At 37.8% G+C, this 21,844-nt stretch overlaps 1 pseudogene; it reads right to left on the bottom strand.

The window, feature by feature from the left end:
• Window positions 1-378: 378 nt before the first annotated feature.
• Window positions 379-21,844, bottom strand: part of LOC101319743 (synaptotagmin-like protein 3 pseudogene) — a 29,514-nt pseudogene continuing 8,048 nt past the window's right edge.

Consider the following 21,844-nt stretch of genomic DNA (forward strand, 5'->3'; position numbering starts at 1 on the left):
CAGTTCATTCCACTTAGCAGTCAGTTTCCCAAGGAAAGAGCTCCTCTTATTTACCTTTGTTACTTCAGGGATTACTACAGTATCTGACTTTTTTTTTTTTAACTGTTGAACATTTATTGAAATCGGGTCATTTTCCACATCTCTCAAAGCACAGATAACCAACCTGAGACCTAACTAACGTAACATCGATAATGGTTCCGTCTAAATACTCATAGAGGAATGTGGAAGAACATCTCAGCAGCAGGACGGCTGTAGACGGGGAGAGCTCACACCCCCCGGGGCCCTTCGCCACCCTCCACCCCCGTGCCCGCACGCCCAGCCCCGCAGCCGACCATTAGGCCCCGGCACCTGAAAACCCACTGCGCCCGGAGCCTCCGGTCAGTGCAGGGTGAGGGTCATGTCTGTCCACAGGTTGGGGCTGGAAAGCACTTTCTGCCATTGGAGTTTTGATTGTGAGCACGAGTCTGTGCCGCCCGCTGGCTCTTCCTTGGAACCAAGCCTGGAGCCTCCCAGCAAGCGGTCGTTCACGCCGAAGGTGGCCTGGTCCCAAACGGTTAATTCTAGGGTGGATTGCCTCAGCTGAGAAGGGGTGACCCCTTTGAAAACGACGGAGTGCTTCCACTGGGGACAGGCTTGCTTCTTCAGGACGGGGGACTTCAGTCTCAACCTCTGCTGGTCTGGCACAGTGAGACAGCCCTTAACAAATGAGTTTAAGGTACCATCTGAAGGCACAGGTAAATTCTTGGCTCCCAGCACTACCAAACAGAGCTGACCGTTATGTGATGGCTGATCTCCCGTCCCTTCTTGAGCCTCCTGGAGCTTTCTGGGCCCTGCAGGGAGGACCAGTTTGGCCCGGACTACAAGTTCTCCGTTATTCGTGGGAACACTGTCTTCGTCTTTCTCTGCCTTGGCCTGGAGCGGATACCAATGGGCAGACTGGGTCGTGCGGTCCTCAAAGTCCCACGTGGCCAGAGGGATGATCACTTCTCCAAGAAACACCCTCCGGGCGAGCGTGCCCAGGTGCCACACAGACACCCGCAGCTGCCGGGTCGCCAGCTGGGTAGGCTCCACCTGGTACTTCAAGGTCTCCTGAAAGGTCGGCTCCACCGTGTTCTTTTAGACTCCAGTCTTGCGTTTTCCCTGGGAGGATCTGTCAGGCAGCAGATAGGTCTTTACATAAGGATTGCACTTTTTCTTCTTTTCCTCCCCATAGGCAAGGTTCTTACAGGCCCTGATGCGTATGCTAGGTTTTTGCTAATTGTTGAATAAATAAGATGTTGAAGACAATGGAGAATAAATCATTGAACCAAAATTTAATGGGGGAATTTGGACGAGCAGTATACCAACTGCCTCTCTGCAAATTTAGTTAGAAGAAACAAAGTTGTCTTTCTGGAGCTCTCTTAGAACAGGAAAATGAACTGCATGACTTCTGGGGTCTTCCTCTTGCCTTTGGAGTCTGTAAAGTTCTGGGAGAATAATACATATCTCTATGAGTTTGATCTAGCCCTTTCAAATGGATTTATTATTCTTTATTTAAATTATGTATGACTTACACTTCCAGCTGAATATCAATAGGAGAAACCAGTCTGATCTTAGATTTCTTAACATCTCCAAGTTAGAATCTCATTCAAATTCAACGAGATTAAAAGACCTTAGATAAAAATTATTAGGGATTTCTCCCCACTCTTTTAGCTGTCACGTGTATGATCTTTTTCACATCTATTTTGACTTTCTAAATCCTCTTGTAGAGATTTTAAATTATCCTTTCTTGACTTGTTTAGTGAAAACATTGGAATGTTCAGAGGAAATCTGTTGCATTTATAACCATCTTTTTTTCCCTTTTAGATTTTTTTCTCTTGCTCTTTTATAACTTCTTTTTTTCACTAATCTACTCTGCCAGGGATTTTGACAGCTGAAATATGTGATTAGTGCCATTTTATATCTCAATATATGTATTTAAATCACTCACAGTGGTTCTAGTTGAAGTTTTGTTCTGTCAAAATATTTTAGTCTTAAATGAAAGCTACCCACACGTGCTTTTTACAAAAGCAATTCTTGCACAAAAAGATTTATAGCATCTCTCTTTTTGAGTAATTCTGAATAGGTGACCTAAAGCATCTAAAAATGACAGGTTTCATTTCATTTTCTGTATTTTGGGCTTAGATATACACAGTAAAATTTTTCATGCACACCAGTACTTAAGATTCAATAAAGGAGTTAACTTTCTTCCCCCTGGAAATCATTGTCTGCTATCTTTTCTTCCACCACTTCCTGCTCACTCTTCAACACACTCAAGTGTGGCTTACAATTCATCACCTCATGAGAACATTATTTTAAATTCTTTTTAACACTTGTGACATTCCTCAGCATTGTATGAGAAGTAAGGGAAAATTAAGCAGTTCAAATTCTGGTACAGATTAAAAAAATAGAATTTGGGAAAATTTGAACTGTCTCTAATTTTAAAAAATATATCCATATAATAATGTCTTCAACTCTATAAATGTAGTTTGTTACTCTTTTAAAGGAGAAATGTTACCAGAATACTAACAAAGCCAGAAAGTTCTAAGTCAAATGTGTTACAGAAACAGTATATTTTAAAATGTATTGCTCTAGAAATAATTTAGTTTTAGATTTATACATGTAAATTTAATATTTGAAGAGTTAACACATTTTCAAAGTTTTGATGTGAATGTTAAGAAATAATAGTCTCTTAAAAGTAAACTCTCAGAACATCATGAATTCCTTGAAGAACAGTCTATGCTTCATGTTTCTTTATCTATCGTGACTATCATGCAGCTAGACACAATGTTAGTATGTAAAAAGCACTCCAAATTGAACTTGAAGTAGAGAATTGAGGCAAATGACTGAAAAATCAATGAAAGGCGGATTTTGATTTCTTACTTTGGAATCCACCTGTTGGCCTTACCAATCACTGTTCCAAGGGGAGCTTTTATTTAAGAGAATAGAAATACCTTACATGGCGAATCTACCACATGATTTTCCTCAGTTAAGCAACAAAGGGAGTTTGTTCTACAGAGGTCAAACTAGCTTCTCTTTGGTCTAGTATTAAAGTACGTTGGAGAGAGACAACACAGAAACTCTTTCGGCCAGGCTTGAGATGCCAGGGTCATTACCTTTAATCTTTCTTTTTTAGATGGTTCCAAATTGCTGGAGAAAAATAACACAGTGGGGCACATTTATGGTTTCCCAACCCAGCAAGGCCCTTAGGACTGCCTGACTAGCTTTCCTACTCTCCACAATAATCATTTCAAGTCTTCTGCTTTCTCCTTAAATTTTGATCCTTCCTTATCCTCTGGAATTTCAATGGATGACACTCTCTCTGATTTTGCTAATAAATTAGAAACATGATAAGGAAGTTTTCACAGCTCTCATCACCAAATACACAGACCTACTCACATAGACACCTGGATTCACCTCTTTTTCTACTTTGAAAATGGAGGAAATATCCCTCCTCCTAAAAAGGGCCTTACCTGCCACCTTCTTATAACTCCACGGCTAGAGGTTATCTTCCCTGGCCTCTCTGCTATCTCTCTCTTAGACCCTACCCTTTACTATTTAAACATGCTTTAATCATTCCCTTAAAAATTAAGAAAGATAAAGTGTCCCTGGATCCTACATTCTCCTAACCTATTCTTCTGTCTCTTTTCTCCCCTAACTCTTGTAAAGAGCTCTCTGCCTTTAGTATCTCTACTCTCTATTGACTCTTCACCCATTTCAGTATGGCTTCTATTATACCACCAATGAAAACACATTTTAATAATGCAAATAATCTTTGTGACTCAAAGAAAGTTTTAATTCTTCATTTTACAGGACTTCCTAAGAGCATTTCACATAATTGGCCTCTCTCTCCTTTTTAAAATACTTTCTTCCTTGAGTTCTGTGACGACAGATCCTCCAGGGTTTCCTTCTACTTTGCTGTGACTGGCCATCTCAGTTCCCTTTGATAGTTCATTCTCCTCTACCCAGCCTGCTGAGATACTGACTGATGTACATTATTTAGAGCAATAGGAACAAAACAAATGGACTGGGAACTGGACTTTCCCAAGATTAGATTTGGTACTACAGAATGAGATGACACAGGCATGCCATCTTTACAGAAAATATTCTGCAGGTGAGTCTAAGGAGAGTCTTAATTCCAGTCATTTTGGGCAACTGAAAAGACAATAGATTATATGGGAACAGGAGGGCAAATAAAGCCTAAACAACTCATATACAAATTAATCTCTGCCACTTATACTATTGCCCACACACATTCCCACATAGGCTTAGTGCAAATAGCTGACTCAAATGTGATTAAAAAGTGAATTATAATAATTTTAAAAGGATACAGCACAGACAAAATCATTTAAAAATACTTTTTAAGAAGGAAGGAACAGAAAAAGCAAAAGGCAGACCAAAAACAATAACTAGAAAAAATATTGCCACCAAGCAGATAAAAATGTAGGCCAAGCATATTGCCATAAATTCAATATAGCCAAGTAGAGTAATCAAAGAGCTCAAAGAAGAATTACAAAAACTCAGAAAAAAACATAGTGAAACAACAGAGTGAGATGAAACATAATCTTTCAGAGCTCAGGAAAGAAATAAAAAGAATCACAAAAAATCAAATCCGTCAGAGAAGTAATGAAAAGAAAACAAGCTGGCTAAAACACAGTAGGAGTTATAGAGAAGAGGTTTGGGGAGAAGAATTTTAGAACTGGAAATGATGGAAATGATAACTGGGAAAAGAAGGAGATAGAAGTGTGTAAGACTGATTCCTTCAAATTTCATATACAGAATATAAAATATATTACTGAAACAGAAAATTATATAAGTAGTATAAGTTTATTTAAAGGAGGTAAACAATAGATAACCTAAGAAAAATGATGTAATCCATGGAAATCATTTCATAGACAGAAGGGGCTAAAAAGACAGAAATATAGACTAACTTCTTACTGTTCATTCTGGGAAGTAAAATGATATAGGTCATTAGATCATGAACTCAGAAATGAGATAAATGTAGATAAAATAAAATATTTTGGGTTTGAACTCAGCTGCTCCCATGGACACAACAAATATACAGCTACATATGGAATGATTTTCCTCTGAAAAGGACCTGAAAAGTAGATGAACAGTGTGTCTACAACAAAGGATAAGAGGCACATGGAGACAGGTAGGAGAAACAGAGATACAGCCTCACCCTGAATGATACCCCAGGAGCAGTGACCTACAATCAAGAGATACACCAAAAATATAAAGCTTTCCCTCAAGGAGTGAAGGAATCGAGCCCCACATCAGGCACCCTGACCCTTGAATCCAGAAGACAAGCACCCAAAATATCCAGTTTTGAAAATCAATGTGGATTAAGTCCAGGAGAACCATAGCATTGTAGGGAATGGAGACTCCTCTCTTAAAGGGCTCATGAACTGTTCCATTTGCACTGATATCCAGCACAAAAGCAACAGTTTGAAAATGCCTAGAACATAAGGAAAGGAAGTCTACTTACAGATTTAAAGCTGCTGCTGGAGAAGCAGGAAACTGCTGGGACTTTCGCCAGGGATGGAAGCACTGGTGGGTGCCATTTTTGTAATCTCATCCTAACTAGCTCATGACAGAACTGGCAAGTGCCATTTTTGGTGCCCTCTCTCTAACCTGCTAGCACCAGTGCACGTGCTCTGCCCACCCCATGCCACAACCCAGCTGGGTGAGTGCCCCAAACCCGTATTCACCCCATGTAGCAGCCACACCACAACTAGGCCAGGCAAGCACTGTGTGCCTCACCCACCCTACACAGAAGCTGCAGCCCTGCTATAGCTGGCAGGTATGCACAGCCCATACAAGGGACATCTCTTTAGTGCCTGACTCTGGTGGCCAAGAGAGACTTCACTTCCAGGCCCCACAGATAATATCCTACATAAGGACACTCCTTCAAGACTGAGAGAGGTAGCCTGTTTCACCTAATACATATAAATAGAGAGTTAGGAAAAATGAGGTGACAGACAAATCCCAAACTAAACTAAAGAACAAGACAACCCCCCAGAAAAAGATCTTAATGAAATGGAGATAAGCAACCTACTTGATAAAGAGTTCAAAGTAATGGTCATAAGGTTGCTCACTGAACTTAGGTGAAGAATGGATGAACACAGTGAGCTTCAACATAGAGATAGAAACTATAATAAAATATAGAACAGAAGTTATAACTGAAGTGAAAAATACACTTTAGGAATTCAACAGCAGACTGAATGAAGTAAAAGAACAAATCAGCAAGCTAGAAGACAGAGCTGTAAGGTCCGTAGGCCCGGGTGAAAGGAGGCCCGGGGGGTAAGAGAAAACATCGACCAGTATGAGGTAGGAGAGGCATTGGGACATAACGACCTCACCTGTTCTGGGAATCAACAAGAAACTCTAACTTCCTGCCCAGAAAACAATGGGGCTGACGGGAAGGGAAAATGGGCTTACGCCCCACAACAGACCAACCAACAACACCTGGCCCTGCTGTATCCTCACCAAATAAGGAATTACCCTGTATAGCAAACCACCCCCTCCCCTTGCAAGCCGCCTTCTGCTTTTACCCCAATAAAAATCCCCCTCATCCAGTACCGGACGCGACTTCTCTGGCCCCTTTCTCTCGGACCAGTGAACCTCACCCGGGAGCGCTTCCTAATAAAGCTCACTTGAAGCTTTCCTCTGTTTCACGGTGCCGTTTGTTAAGATCCGACCTTACAAGAGCAATGAAAATTACCCAGACAGAGCCACAAAATGTAAAAAGAATTTTAAAAAGTGAAGATACTGTACGGGAACTCTGGGACAATATCAAGCAGAATAACATTCATATTATTAGCTTCCCAGAAGGACAAGAGAGAGAGAAAGGGACAGAAAAATTATTTGAGGAAATAATGGCTGAAAACTTCCCTAATCTGGAGACGGAAACAGACATCCAGGCTCAGAAAGCCCAGAGAGTTCCAAAAGATGAACCTAAAGAGAAATACAACAAGACACATTATAATTAAAATGGTAAAAGTTAGGGGTAAAGAGAGAATTATAAAAGCAGCAAAAAAAAAAAAAAACAAACCCAACTATTATGTACAAGGGAAACCCCATAAGACAATCACCAGATTTTTCAGCAGAAACTTTACAGATCAGAAAGTGTAACATGATATATATATCCAAGGTGCTGAAAGGAAAAAATTTCCAATGAAGAATTCTCTACCCAGCAATGTTGTCATTCAGAATTGAAAGAGATTATGAGGTTTCCAGATAAGCAAAAGCTAAAAGAGTTCGTCACCAATAAACCATCCTTACAAGAAAAGTTTAAAGGATTTCTCTAAGCTAAAAAGAATAATTTTTAGCAATAATTAATAATAAGAAAGGCAATAATTAATAATAAGAAAGGCAATAATTAAAGGCAATAATTAATAATTAGAGGCAATAAGTAATAATAAGAAAACATAAGAAAGAAAAAGCCTCACTGGAAAGGCAAATATATAGTAAAGGTAGTAGATCAATCACTTAAAAGCAAGTATAAAGGTTAAAAGACAAAGCTAGTAAAGTAATCATTTTAAATATAAATGATCTAAATATACCAATGAAATGACAGAGATTTTCAGAATGGCTATAAAAACAACACTGAAATATATGTTGTCTGCAAGAAACCCACTTTAAATATAAAGACTTAGGTTAAAAATAAAGATAGCTTGGGGCTTCCCTGGTGGCGCAGTGGTTGAGAATCTGCCTGCTAATGCTGGGGACATGGGTTCGAGCCTTGCTCTGGGAAGATCCCACATGCCACGGAGCAACTAGGCCCATGAGCCACAACTACTGAGCCTGCGCATCTGGAGCCTGTGCTCCTCAAGAACAGAGGCTGCGATAGTCAGAGGCCCGTGCACCGCGATGAAGACTGGCCCCCGCTTGCCACAACTAGAGAAAGCCCTCGCACAGAAACGAAGACCCAACACAGCCAAAAATAAATAAATTTATATAAAAAAAAATAAAGATAGCTCATGATAATACTAACTGTTTAAGAAGCGGAAGCAGTATATTAATTTCAAACAAAGCAGATTTAAGAACAAGGAAAACTATCAGGGATGAAGCAGAGGAAACACAACTGATTTAAAATTCTATATCCACAGAAAAACCTGCATGTGAATGTTTATAGCACCAAATGTTTATAATCACTAAAGACTCAAAGCAACCAAGATGTCTTTCAATAGGCCAATGAATAAACAAGCTGTGGTATGCCCATAAAATGGATATTCAGCAATAAATGAAATGAAGTATCTGTATTAGGTTGATTGGATCACATAAAAAAGTACCACAGACTAGGTGGCTTAAACAACAGAAGTTTATTTTCTCCCAGTTCTGGAAGCTAGAAGTCCAAGATCAAGGTGTCAGCAGATCTGGTTTCTCCTAAGGCCTCTCTCCCTGGCTTGCAGATGGCCACTTTCTTGCTATGTCCTCACATCCCTGGTACCACTCTGTTTCTCCAAATTTCCTCTTCTTACAAGAATATCAGTCAGATTGGATTAGAACCTACGCCAAATGCCTTATTTTAAGTTAACCACCTCTTTAAAGGCCCTATCTCCAAGTAGAGTCACATTCTGAGGCACTAGAGGTTAAGACTTCAACATATAGATTTTCAGGAGACACAACTTAACCCATAACAGTGTGAAACCATGAAAAGACCTGAACCCATATTTATGTAAATAAGTGATTACATTCATAAATTCTGGAGAAGAGACAACTCATTGCAGAAGAATATCAAATAGTTTATATAAATATTCTGCTCTCAAAGCAATGGGGTATGACTCCCCACTCCTTAAATATGGGCTGCACATAGTGACTTTCTTCCAAAAAGTACAGCATAGAATGGGGGAAATGAAGAGTAATTTTACAATGGAGAAGACTGACAAGAATTACCTCAGTCGGGGAACCAATATTAACATCAACAGTCATACCTAATACTGATAGTACATACCCATCATACAATGTAATGAAAATGACACTTCACCTCTGTAGTATCTTTTCCCCAAAACACATAACTTCACTCTAATCATGAGGAAAATTTCAGATAAATCCCAACTGAAGAACTTTCAGTATTTGACAAGTGCTCCTCAAAACTGTCAAGTTCATCAAAAACAAGGGAAGTCTGGGAAAATCTCACAGCCAAGAAAAACCTAAGGAGACAAAGTAAATGTAACCTGGTATCCTGGATGGGACTGTAAAAAATAAACAGAAGCCTCAATTAAACAGAGCTGAGAGACCAGAAGGGGAAGCACTCAAGCTCTGTGAAAGCAGAGTCCAAAAACAGGAAGAAATACTCCTCTTCTTTCCCAGCAACACTCAGCTAATGAAAAGCCATGGATTCTTTACTTACTATAACCTTGTAAATTTCCTTTTCTTCTTCATAAAAGAGGTCTTCCTTTGTTGTGCTTGGACTTGTGTGTGGCTTGCCGTGGTTGCAGACCCTGTATTACAATCCTCTGCTGATTCTAAATAAACCCTGCTTTGCAGGAGGAATAGCTGGCAGTTTATTTGTTTTAGGTCAGCAGGATCCTGGAACAGGAAAAGAATATTAGGTAAAAACTAAGGAACTGCATAAAGTATGGACTTTAGTTGATAATAATATGTCACTATTGGTTCATTAATGAAATATACCATACTAATATAAGATGATAATAATAGGGGAAACTGAGTATAAATTATATGTCAAATTCCTGTACAACCTTTGCTATTTTTGGGTAACTCTAAAAGTGTTCTGAAAGAAAAGGTTGACTTACCAAAAAAACCAAAAAATAAAAAAACCCAAAACAACAACGACAACAAAAACAGGAGTGGACACATAAAAACCAAACCTAACTGTTGGCTACATAAAATAAATGCATGTGCATTTAAATAAATGTGACTTTGAAGACTGAAAACAAAATTATGAACAAAGACTTACCTGGCACATGCAAATTTAAAATCAGTAAATAAATAAAAATAAGAAAATCAAAATTTGGCCATAATCATAATAGCTAACCAAGCTGAATACAAAGACAAAAGTAATAAAATAAGGTAGGGCATTTTTAATGATAATATGCCATATCAATACAATATGCCATATACAAAATATGATATACAATATGCAATAAAGATCATCCCACCCTGAATATTTTTGTACTAAATAGAGCATTAAAATTCAAAGCATAAAATCTATAAGGACAATAAGTGAAATACACAAAAATAAATTTGCCTATCTCTAGCCATGATATATCAAGTGAAAAATATTAAAAAAAATCAGTCACTATACATACCTTGTTTGTATATACTCTTGGAAATTCAATTATATTCACCACATGTAAAGACACAAAAAACTGTTCATTAAAATTTAAAAAGCACAAATATAGCAAACAATGTGATTTTTTTTCAAGATGCAATAAGTCTAGGAATTAATAACAAAACTCAAAAACAGTTAAAATCCAAATACTTGGAAATGTAGGGCTTTTTTATTACAGAATTATTTGATTTAAAAATCAGGACTCAAATTGCAGATTTGTTAGGAAATAACTAAAGTTAAAACAATTGCAATAAGAACCTATGGGATTCAGATAAAATGGTGGCTTAGAGTAGTATTCTTAGCATTGGAGACATATTAATTATAGAGAAAGAATAAAAATAAATTAATAGATCAATCAGCGAATGATGTTACAAACAAAATGTAACAAAATAACCTAAGAAAATTGGAGGAAGTAATTAGTCAAGGGAATAGCAGAACTCAATGACAGGAAAAAAGGAACATTTAAAACTATGAATAAATCTGGGTAGGTTAATTGTGAATGGGAGGAAGAAAAAATGATACAACACATTAACTATTAGTTAATCTAATGAAGAAACAAAGGATGGGGGAAAGCACAAATACACAAAAGAATAGTAATGGGGATCCAACCACATATAAATTTTAAAACATGGAGGTATATTGCTTAACTCTAAACAAATTTACTCTAAGCCTAAATTAAATGAATAACTTTCCTAGAAAAATATAAAGTTCCAAGAATAACCCAAAAAGAGATAGAAAACCTAAATAGAACAATTATTTTAGATTAAATGATGTTCAAAAGTCAACCCCTCCTCCACAAAAAGGTGCCAGTGCTGGACAACTTCACATTGGATTGATATCATGCCTTTAATTTTTAAGTTCTTAGTATATCAGAGACATTAAACCAGACTAAGATAAAACAGAAACGAACACCACAGTCTAATTTTGTTTATTAATATGGATATAAAAAGTCTAAATACAATAAGAGGTAACTGATATTTTTCTTAACATGATTATGCTTAATGGAAAAAGCCTAGAAGCATCTCCTTAAGATCAGAAACACAAATACATCAGCTATCACGATTATTATTTATAATTCTTTTGGAGAAATAACTAGAAGAAAGAGGAGTGAAAAAAAGTGAAAAGTGAACAGAAAGAGGAAAAGTAATTATTTGCAGATGAAAACTTAGAAAACTCAAGCAACTGAAAATAACTATAAATAATGAAAAACTTCAGTTAAGATGGCTGGATACAAAATCAATATGTGAAAATAATAGCCTCAATATATACAAATAAAAGTCCATTAGAGGGTGTAATGGAAGAGAACATGTTCTTTATGGAGGTGATCATGAAAAAAAAATAACATAACTAGGAACAAGCTTAAGAGAAGTAAAAGATCCTTATGTAGAAAAACCTTAAAGTGTTACTTCAAGGTTTAGAAAAGACCCAAAGAAGCCTAGGATAAATGGAAAAGCAATCCTTATTCTTCGATGTCAAAGCTTAATGAATTAATTTATAAATTTAAGATGACCTCATTAAATAAAAAAAGACAAGCAGTACACTGGAGAAAGGACAGTTTTTTCAAAGAGCAAGGCTGGGAAAGCAATAAACCCTACCTCCTACTTCATACTCTATGCAAAAATAAATTTTAGATGGATTGTAAATGTAAATGTGAAAGGGAGAAATATAAAGTTTCTAAATTTAAGGCAAACACATCATGACATTTAGTTAGAAAAAAAAAATTCTGAAATGGTGTACAAAATGTCTGATCAAAAATAAATAAAGATGTTTAAAAAAAGTAAAATATTGTTAAATTTAATAGTTTGAGCTTAAGATTTATCAAAATATTTCATTAAATTCTGAAAAAAGCAAACCGCAGAATGGGAGAAATTTGTAATACAACACAAACACATACATTCAACTATAGTCACCAAAAGTCTCAAATCTAGAATATATAAAGTGCTCCTGTAAATCAGTAAGACAAAAGAAGATGACCCAATAGAGAATAGATAAAAGATTTGAACAAGCAGTTACAATAAATGGTGTCCTAATGACCAAACATGAAGAGTTGTTCAGCTTCATTCGTCATCACTGAAACACAAATTTAAACCATATTACAACATCACCACACATCTACCAGGAGAGTTAAAATACAAAATAAATAAATAAATTTAAAAACATACAAGTGTTGATGAGGGTGTGGAGAGAATAAAACATTTACTGTTGGCGGGAGTGTAACAGTTTCAACAGCTTTGAAAAGTTGCTTGACAGTATCTACAGGAGCTGACAATGTATGCACACTCTCTGACTCAGCAGTTCTCCTTTCAGATAAAAGCCCAACATAACTCATATCCACCAAAAGATATGGACAAGGATGTTCACAGCAGTATAATTCAGAATAGCCAATAAAACAACTATTTCAATAACAATCCATACACCAATTAATAGTAGAATGGATAAAAAAGAAATAGTATATTCACACCACAGACTATGATTTAACAAAGAATGAACAACCTACAGCTACACAAAACAATGTGGATGAGTATTATTACCATATTTTTAGCCAAAGAAGCCAGACACAAAAGAATATATGTATACAATTCTGTTTCTGTAAAGTCAAAAGCAGGCATAATGAATCTATGGTGTTAGTAACAGGGTAATGGTTACCCTTGTGAGGAGGTAGACCGGAAGTGACGTCTGGGGAGCTGGTTATATTTTGTCTCTTGGTTTGGGTGACGATTATATGCGTATGTTCACTTTGTGAAAATTTGTTAATCTGTATATGTATGATATGCGCACTTCTCTGTGTATATGTTATACTTCAAAAACAAAGTTACTAAAGCAAACTTTTAGAACAAGATATGGTAAACTTTATATAGAAAAACTAACATCAAGAATTAGCTGGGGTCTTCCCTGGTGGCGCAGTGGTTCAGAGTTCGCCCCCCGATGCAGGGGACACGGGTTCGTGCCCCGGTCCGGGAGGATCCCACATGCCGCGGAGCGGCTGGGCCCCTGAGCCATGGCTGCTGAGCCTGCGCGTCTGGAACCTGTGCCCCGCAACGGGAGAGTCCACAACAGTGAGAGGCCCGCGTACCACAAAAAAAAAAAAGAATTAGCTGGGACATTATAATAGTTGAAGTATAACAAGAAGAGACAAGTCTTTTATTAAATCATATTTCAAAGTTACAGTTGTAGGGCGCGGTCAGCTAACTGCTACGCGGCAGGAAGCTGAAATAAGCTGAGTCATCCTTCCTGTGGCCACTGCGCTTGCGCTAAGTATACTAATGAGGTTTTAAAGTAGCGACCTATCCGATGCTGGCTCACAAATCGCACCATCGGCGAAAGCCAATCACAGAGCGACACATGTTCTTAATCCCTATATAAGCAGACTGCTATAGGATTCCGGGGTCTTCCTTCCATCTTTCTTCAACCAAGCTGTGCTCCAATAAAGTGTGATACGAGAAGAATCTTGCGTGTGGCGGCTCGTTATTCTGCCGGTCAGAAACGGCTCGCCGCAAGTGGTGCCGAAACCCGGGAACTTCGCGCCCTGCATGGAGGACCGATTCAGAACTCGACACACGGAGTGGTAACCGTTGGATCAAGATCCGATCTGGGTGCCATCAAGACTGACGAGAATTGTTGAAGAAAACTTCAGAGAAGATGCTGAGCTGGATGTTCCTGATGATTCTTAATCGAAGTCTTTGTATTAGTTGGAATTCCACAAAGGATTATTCAAATTGTGCTTAATCGAAGTCTTTGTATTAGTTGGAATTCCACAAAGGATTATTCAAATTGTGCAACTGAGTGCTGTCGGGCTGGAGCCCGTTGCCTTTGGAGATTTTGCCTCTTGGCTCTCTTCTGCCTTTTCCTCCTTTGGGGAGTGGGTGGGGGTAGGAATCTTTGGAGTCTGCTGTGTATTTGGGATTATGCTGTGTCTCTGGTTGGTCTGTCGTGTGCGCATCAGGGCACATCGAGATAGGGTCCTGCTCACTCAGGCACTTCTGGCTATTAAGGAAGGAGATTCTCCCGCAGCCTGGCTCTCCGCCCTGAATAATTCGAAATGATTGCCCTTGCACAGAGAGGCCTTGTTGCCATTGCACCTCTATAGGGAGTCAGCCATTGTCCTGATTGCCCTTGCACAGAGAGGCCTTGTTGCCATTGCACCTCTATAGGGAATCAGCCATTATTCTGAGTCAGCCTTTGCACCCTGCAGCCCTTGTTGGCATTGCACGCAGGAAGGTGTCTCAGACATGCCAACGGAAAAACTGCCCTCGAACAGTGAGCACATCATGAGGTGAACACTTGTACGGGCTACATTCCGCTTGGTGTTCTAATAAATAAAAAAGGGGGAGATGTAGGGCGCGGTCAGCTAACTGCTACGCGGCAGGAAGCTGAAATAAGCTGAGTCATCCTTCCTGTGGCCACTGCGCTTGCGCTAAGTATACTAATGAGGTTTTAAAGTAGCGACCTATCCGATGCTGGCTCACAAATCGCACCATCGGCGAAAGCCAATCACAGAGCGACACATGTTCTTAATCCCTATATAAGCAGACTGCTATAGGATTGCGGGGTCTTCCTTCCATCTTTCTTCAACCAAGCTGTGCTCCAATAAAGTGTGATACGAGAAGAATCTTGCGTGTGGCGGCTCGTTATTCTGCCGGTCAGAAACGGCTCGCCGCATACAGTAATTAAAAGCATAAAAGGGTCAAGTAGTCATTGTCTGCTTTCTTCTGCAGATCTGTTATTGCTTTTGTCTACCCTGCTCTGGAGAAGAGAAATGACTATCCTGGGGGACGGTTGTGGCCGGATGACATACTTTTTCATCATATGTACCATGTGCACAAACTACTTATCCTAAAAGTAAATTGATCATGGTATTTTGTTTAAATCAACATTTTCCCATTGCTCCTGGGATATAATCTAAAATTCTATTGTTGCCCAGCCTGACCTTCCTCTCAACTGGCTTGATGAGGCTGTCAACAGCTTGAGAATAATTATCAAACTCTTATTTCCAAGGCAACCCTCTCTATCAAAAAGACTCAAGGACCCAGGTTATAGAAAGCAAACTGTCTACACTGGCTGACTTGACTGGTGAGAAAGATCAGTCTCCTCGCTACCCCAAGAGAAGACCAAAAGTTTGGGAGAGGGAGTATCTGTATATACTGATCATGTGTTTTATTGTCATCAACTAAGAGTGGACTCAGTGGATAACTGATTCTGTCATCTAATTACTGACAGAAAGTATGGCTTAATAACACCTACTTGAAAGCTTTAAAATCAATTGGCACACTAGCAAAGTTTAACTGGCTTATAGTTAAGAAGTTTATATCATAGGTCAATTCATTTAGTTACCTAGGGGTATATATTTCTAACCAGTTTATCTTGGAGATATATCAGAAATTGTCTTTGATTAATATTAAGCATTCTATTGTTGCCTTGTTGATATTTTTATGGCTACTGTGAACAACTGGCAACACCTGCTTTGGCTTTTCTTTTTTCTCAGAATAAAATGGTTATGACCATGTTATATAGTTATCTGTCATAGAATTTGAGGAACTTGAATGCCCCTTTATTCATTTGTTGAAATAGACTTGACAGTAAAAAATGCTTTGAGATCATATGGCTTGTCAAATATTCTACCCAAATTCAGATAACAAGTAGAAGTGAGTCGCAGTCCTGACCTTAAGGGAATTTCTTCTAATTTCCAGGGTTTGCCAGAGAAGATATGGTCAAATCATCCAATGTTCAATATTTTTTAATTGTTTGACAGGAAATAAAACTCAAAGAGGATGTCAATTACCCATTTTTATAGACATTCCAAATCCTATAACCTGGTTCCCACTGCTCTTAGAATAAAACCCATATGTCTTACCACAGGTTACTATGCCTTCTAATCCCATCTCCACCCATTCACTATAGTCCAGCCACACCAGTTTCCTTGTTATCTCTCCAACTCACCAGAACTGTTTCTTTCTCTGAAACCTAAAAATTGTTGTTCTCTAATAACTTTCTTCCTAATCTTGTCATGACTGTTTCCTTCCCATCATTTAAATGTGCTTCAATTATTGTTCTTCAGAGAGGCTTCCTCATCCTCCTAGTTATTCTCCATCACATAATCCTGTTGTATAATTTTCATGACCCTTACCACTATTTGAAACAAGTTTAGTGATTTGTTTGTTTTATCGGCTATTTTCAAACAGTACATCATCTCTGAAACCTTATCCATCTCAGAGTGCAGAGTCCAGCACATGGCAAATGCTCAGTATTTTGAGTATTTCCTAACTGAATAAATAAAGCTAGATTATCAGACTAATGACCTACATTGAGAGTAATGACCTACAATCAGCCATAAAATCTAATGTTTATATCATATACAAGTTTGAGGATTTAATCCACTATACCCTACAGTATTCCTCTAAAGGATTTATAGGAGTTATTTATCTTACATATTTATATACAGGAGCAACTAGCAACTTGTGTGCTCTGATCTGGGATCATATATCTCTTGTACCCTATCTTGTTTCTATCCCTTGCTGCCAAGAAACAAAGGACCAAATCTGAGACCCATCTCCAAAAGCCAGACTGAAATTTATGGTGCATATTTGGAGTCCTGAGCTCAGCCCTAGAATCATTGCATGGTGTCATTTTTTTCCATCTCTATTTTATTTTATTTTGTTTTATTTTTTAATTTATTTTATCATGTTGTCCTGCATGCATTTTTGTAAGTTGTCTCAAATTCTATTTGGAATGAGACAAGTTAAAAAAAAAGAGAACTATATAAAATATGTGTGTCCATTCAGTGTCTGTAGGCAACCTCACTCAGGATGTCCTCCTCTGCAAATTTCTCAAGTGCTTACCCTTCTCAGAATTAAGGTGGCTCTGGTCTATCGGTTACAGTCAGGTCCATTGGTTACAATTCAGCATTTGATCAAATACTCTCTTATAGTATGTTTTAGTTGCTTCATAATATAGATTCTATAAGATTTTAAATCCTTACCTGTTTATGTATGTTCTCCATAGCACTTATAACAGTACTTGCCACATAATAGGTATTCAATAGACCTTTATTAAATTAGTAAATGAGCAAATGAGTAAATCAGTCCCATGGCTCAATGAAGGGATAAAATTGTTTTTAAAGCCTCTAAAAAAAAAAGCAAAATCAGTTCAATCTTTCTAATATTCTGTAATCCTACCAATCAAAACAATGGGAAATTAGGGGATTTTTTTTTGTCTATAGGTTTCCTACAAGAACAAAGAAAGCATTGCTGATGTTCAACTATATAAATAATAAGAGAGTCTATGCCATGCTTCCAGGATACAGTATTTTACTAGACACAGATGTGTCAACCCTGCAGTGCTTTTGTATTGATTCTAAAGTGCTTTTTGGATGAACTTTGGAAGCCATTTGCTGAGTGTGGGATTTTGTATGCTTGGGGTTGTCAATAAATATGTTTTGCTGTAATTAATAACTGTATGTTCTTGCACCTGTGGGGAAGATGAAGCATCTTTCTAATTTCACATTCAGCAATAAACATGAACAACTGTCTGCAGGATTCCTCTTTTGATTCCAGCTGCCAACAGCTTGGAATGCTTCGAGTCCAGCTAACTCTACATCCCCCCTCATTAGCTGGTGCCCCCATTTATTTTTCTGCCTAAATGGGTAGAAAAGTCATTTTGTTTAGCTCATTTGGATGTGTTGAGAAAGATACCAGCAAATCAACACCTGTCACATTTCAGTAATTCCTAAGAGGAACTGGGGCTTTGTAGCAGATTTGCCTTGGCAGGAAACGAAATGCTGAGGATTGCAATAAATGACTGGGTTCTATGAAACTGCCATCTCCTCCCTTAAAGTGGAGAATAAACATCAGCCTATTATGGACATAATTAATCCAAATCACTTATAAGGTAATAAAACTTAATTATATATTCTTAAAAGCTAAGGACCCACCAATTGGTGTTAAGCTTTTTCTTGATTGTAGCTAGTGAGTTAAATTTTTGAGGCTATTTTTCCAACAGTTAATTTATTAAAAAATCTTTATTGGAGTATAATTGCTTTACAATGGTGTGTTATTCCTGCTTTATAACAAAGTGAATCAGTTATACATATACATGTGTTCCCACATCTCTTCCCTCTTGCGTCTCCCTCCCTCCCACCCTCCCTATCCCACCCCTCTAGGTGGTCACAAAGTACCAAGCTGATCTCCCCGTGCTACGTGGCCACTTCCCACTAGCTATCTATTTTTCGTTTGGTAGTGTATATATGTCCATGCCACTCTCTCACTTTGTCACAGCTTCCCCTTCCCCCTCCCCATATCCTCAAGTCCATTCTCTAGTTGGTCTCTGTCTTTATTCCTGTCTTACCCCTAGATTCTTCATGACATTTTTTCCCTTAAATTCCATATATATGTGTTAGCATACGGTATTTGTCTTTTTCTTTCTGAATTACTTCACTCTGTATAACAGACTCTAGGTCCATCCACCTCATTACAAATAGCTCAATTTCATTTCTTTTTAAGACTGAGTAATATTCCATTGTATATATGTGCCACATCTTCTTTATCCATTCATCCAATGATGGACCCTTAGGTTGTTTCCATCTCTGGGCTATTGTAAATAGAGCTGCAATGAACATTTTGGTATATGACTCTTTTTGAATTATGGTTTTCTCAGGGTATATTCCCAGTAGTGGGATTGCTGGGTCATATGGTAGTTCCATTTGTAGTTTTTTAAGGAACTGCCATACTGTTCTCCATAGTGGCTGTACCAGTTCACATTCCCACCAGCAGTGCAAGAGTGTTCCCTTTTCTCCACACCCTCTCCAGCATTTATTGTTTCTAGATTTTTTGATGATGGCCATTCTGACTGGTGTGAGATGATATCTCATTGTAGTTTTGACTTGCATTTCTCTAATGATTAATGATGTTGAGCATTCTTTCATGTGTTTGTTGGCAATCTGTATATCTTCTTTGGAGAAATGTCTATTTAGGTCTTCTGCCCATTTTTGGATTGGGTTGTTTGGTTTTTTGTTATTGACCTGCCCGAGCTGCTTGTAAATTTTGGAGATTAATCCTTTGTCAGTTGCTTCATTTGCAAATATTTTCTCCCATTCTGAGTATTGTCTTTTGGTCTTGTTTAAGGTTTCCTTTGCTCTGCAAAAGCTTTGAAGTTTCATTAGGTTCCATTTGTTTATTTTTGTTTTTATTTCCATTTCTCTAGGAGGTGGGTCAAAAAGGATCTTGCTGTGATTTATGTCATAGAGTGTTCTGCCTATGTTTTCCTCTAAGAGTTTGATAGTTTCTGGCCTTACATTTATGTCTTTAATCCATTTTGAGCTTATTTTTTGTGTATGGTGTTAGGGAGTGATCTAATCTCATACTTTTACATGTACGTGTCCAGTTTTCCCAGCACCACTTATGAAGAGGCTGTCCATTCTCCACTGTATATTCCTGCCTCCTTAATCAAAGATAAGGTGACCATATGTCCATGGATTTATCTCTGGGCTTTCTATCCTGTTCCATTGATCTTTATTTCTGTTTTTGTGCCAGTACCATACTATCTTGATTACTGTAGCTTTGTAGTATAGTCTGAAGTCAGGGAGTTTGATTCCTCCAGCTCCATTTTTCGTTCTCAAGATTGCTTTTTCTCTTCGGGGTCTTTTGTGTTTCCATACAAATTGCAAAATTTTTTGTTCTAGTTCTGTGAAAAATGCCAGTGGTAGTTTGATAGAGATTGCATTGAATCTGCAGATTGCTTTGGGTAGTACAGTCATTTTCACAATGTTGATCCTTCAAATCCAAGAACATGGTATATCTCTCCATCTATTTGTATCATCTTTAATTTCTTTCATCAGTGTCTTATAATTTTCTGTATAAAGGTCTTTTGTCTCCTTAGGTAGGTTTATTCCTAGATATTTTATTCTTTTTGTTGCAATGGTAAATGGGAGTGTTTTCTTGATTTCACTTTCAGATTTTTTGTCATTAGTGTATAGGAATGCAAGAGATTTCCGTGCATTAATTTTTTATCCTGCTACTTTACCAAATTCATTGATTAGCTCTAGTAGTTTTCTGGTAGCATCTTTAGGATTCTCTATGTACAGTATCATGTCATCTGCAAACAGTGACAGCTTTACTTCTTCTTTCCCAATTTGGATTCCTTTTATTTCCTTTTCTTCTCTGATTGCTGTGGCAAAAACTTCCAAAACTATGTTGAATAAGAGTGGTGAGAGAGGGAAACCTTGTCTTGTTCCTGATCTTAGTGGAAATGCTTTCAGTTTTTCACTATTGAGGACGATGTTGGCTGTGGGTTTGTCATATATGGCCTTTATTATGTTGAGGTAAGTTCCCTCTGTGCCTACTTTCTGCAGGGTTTTTATCACAAATGAGTGTTGAATTTTGTCGAAAGCTTTTTCTGCATCTATTGAGATGATCATATGGTTTTTCTCCTTCAGTTTGCTAATATGGTGTATCACGTTGATTGATTTGCATATATTGAAGAATCTTTCCATTCCTGGAATAAATCCCAATTGATCATGGTGTATGATCCTATTAATGTGCTGTTGGACTCTGTTTGCTAGTATTTTGTTGAGGATTTTTGCATCTAGGTTCATCAGTGATATTGGCTGTAGTTTTCTTTCTTTGTGACATCCTTGTCTGGTTTTGGTATCATGGTGATGGTGCCCTCGTAGAATGAGTTTGGGAGTGTGCCTCCCTCTGCTATATTTTGGAAGAGTTTGAGAAGGATAGGTGTTAGCGCTTCTCTAAATGTTTGATAGAATTCTGTGAAGCCATCTGGTCCTGGGCTTTTGTTTGTTGGAAGATTTTTAATGACAGTTTCAATTTCAGTGCTTGTGATTGGTCTGTTCATATTTTCTATTTCTTCCTGATTCAGTCTTGGCAGGTTGCGCATTTCTAAGAATTTGTCCATTTCTTCCAGGTTGTCCATTTTATTGGCATAGAGTTGCTTGTAGTAATCTCTCATGATCTTTTGTATTTCTGCAGTGTCAGTTTTACTTCTCCTTTTGTATTTCTAATTCTATTGATTTGAGTCTTCTCCCTTTTTTTCGTGATGAGTCTGGCTAATGGTTTATCAATTTTGTTTATCTTCTCAAAGAATCAGCTTTTAGTTTTATTGATCTTTGCTATCGTTTCCTTCATTTCTTTTTCATTTATTTCTGATCTGATCTTTATGATTTTTTTCCTTCTGCTAACTTTGGGGTTTTTGTGTTCTTCTTTCTCTAACTGCTTTAGGTGCAAGGTTAGGTTGCTTATTCAAGATGTTTCTTGTTTCTTAAGGTAGGACTGTATTTCTATAAACTTCCCTTGTAGAAGTGCTTTTGCTGCATCCCGTAGGTTTTGTGCCGTCGTGTCTCCATTGTCATTTGTTTCTAGGTATTTTTTGATTTCCTCTTTGATTTCTTCAGTGATCACTTCATTATTAAGTATTGTTTAGCCTCCATGTGTTTCTATTTTTTACAGATCTTTTCCTGTAATTGATATCTAGTCTCGTAGTGTTGTGGTCAGAAAAGATACTTGATACAATTTCAATTTTCTT

This window comes from Tursiops truncatus, chromosome 7 (genome assembly GCF_011762595.2).
Source record: "Tursiops truncatus isolate mTurTru1 chromosome 7, mTurTru1.mat.Y, whole genome shotgun sequence".
NCBI lineage: Eukaryota > Metazoa > Chordata > Mammalia > Artiodactyla > Delphinidae > Tursiops > Tursiops truncatus.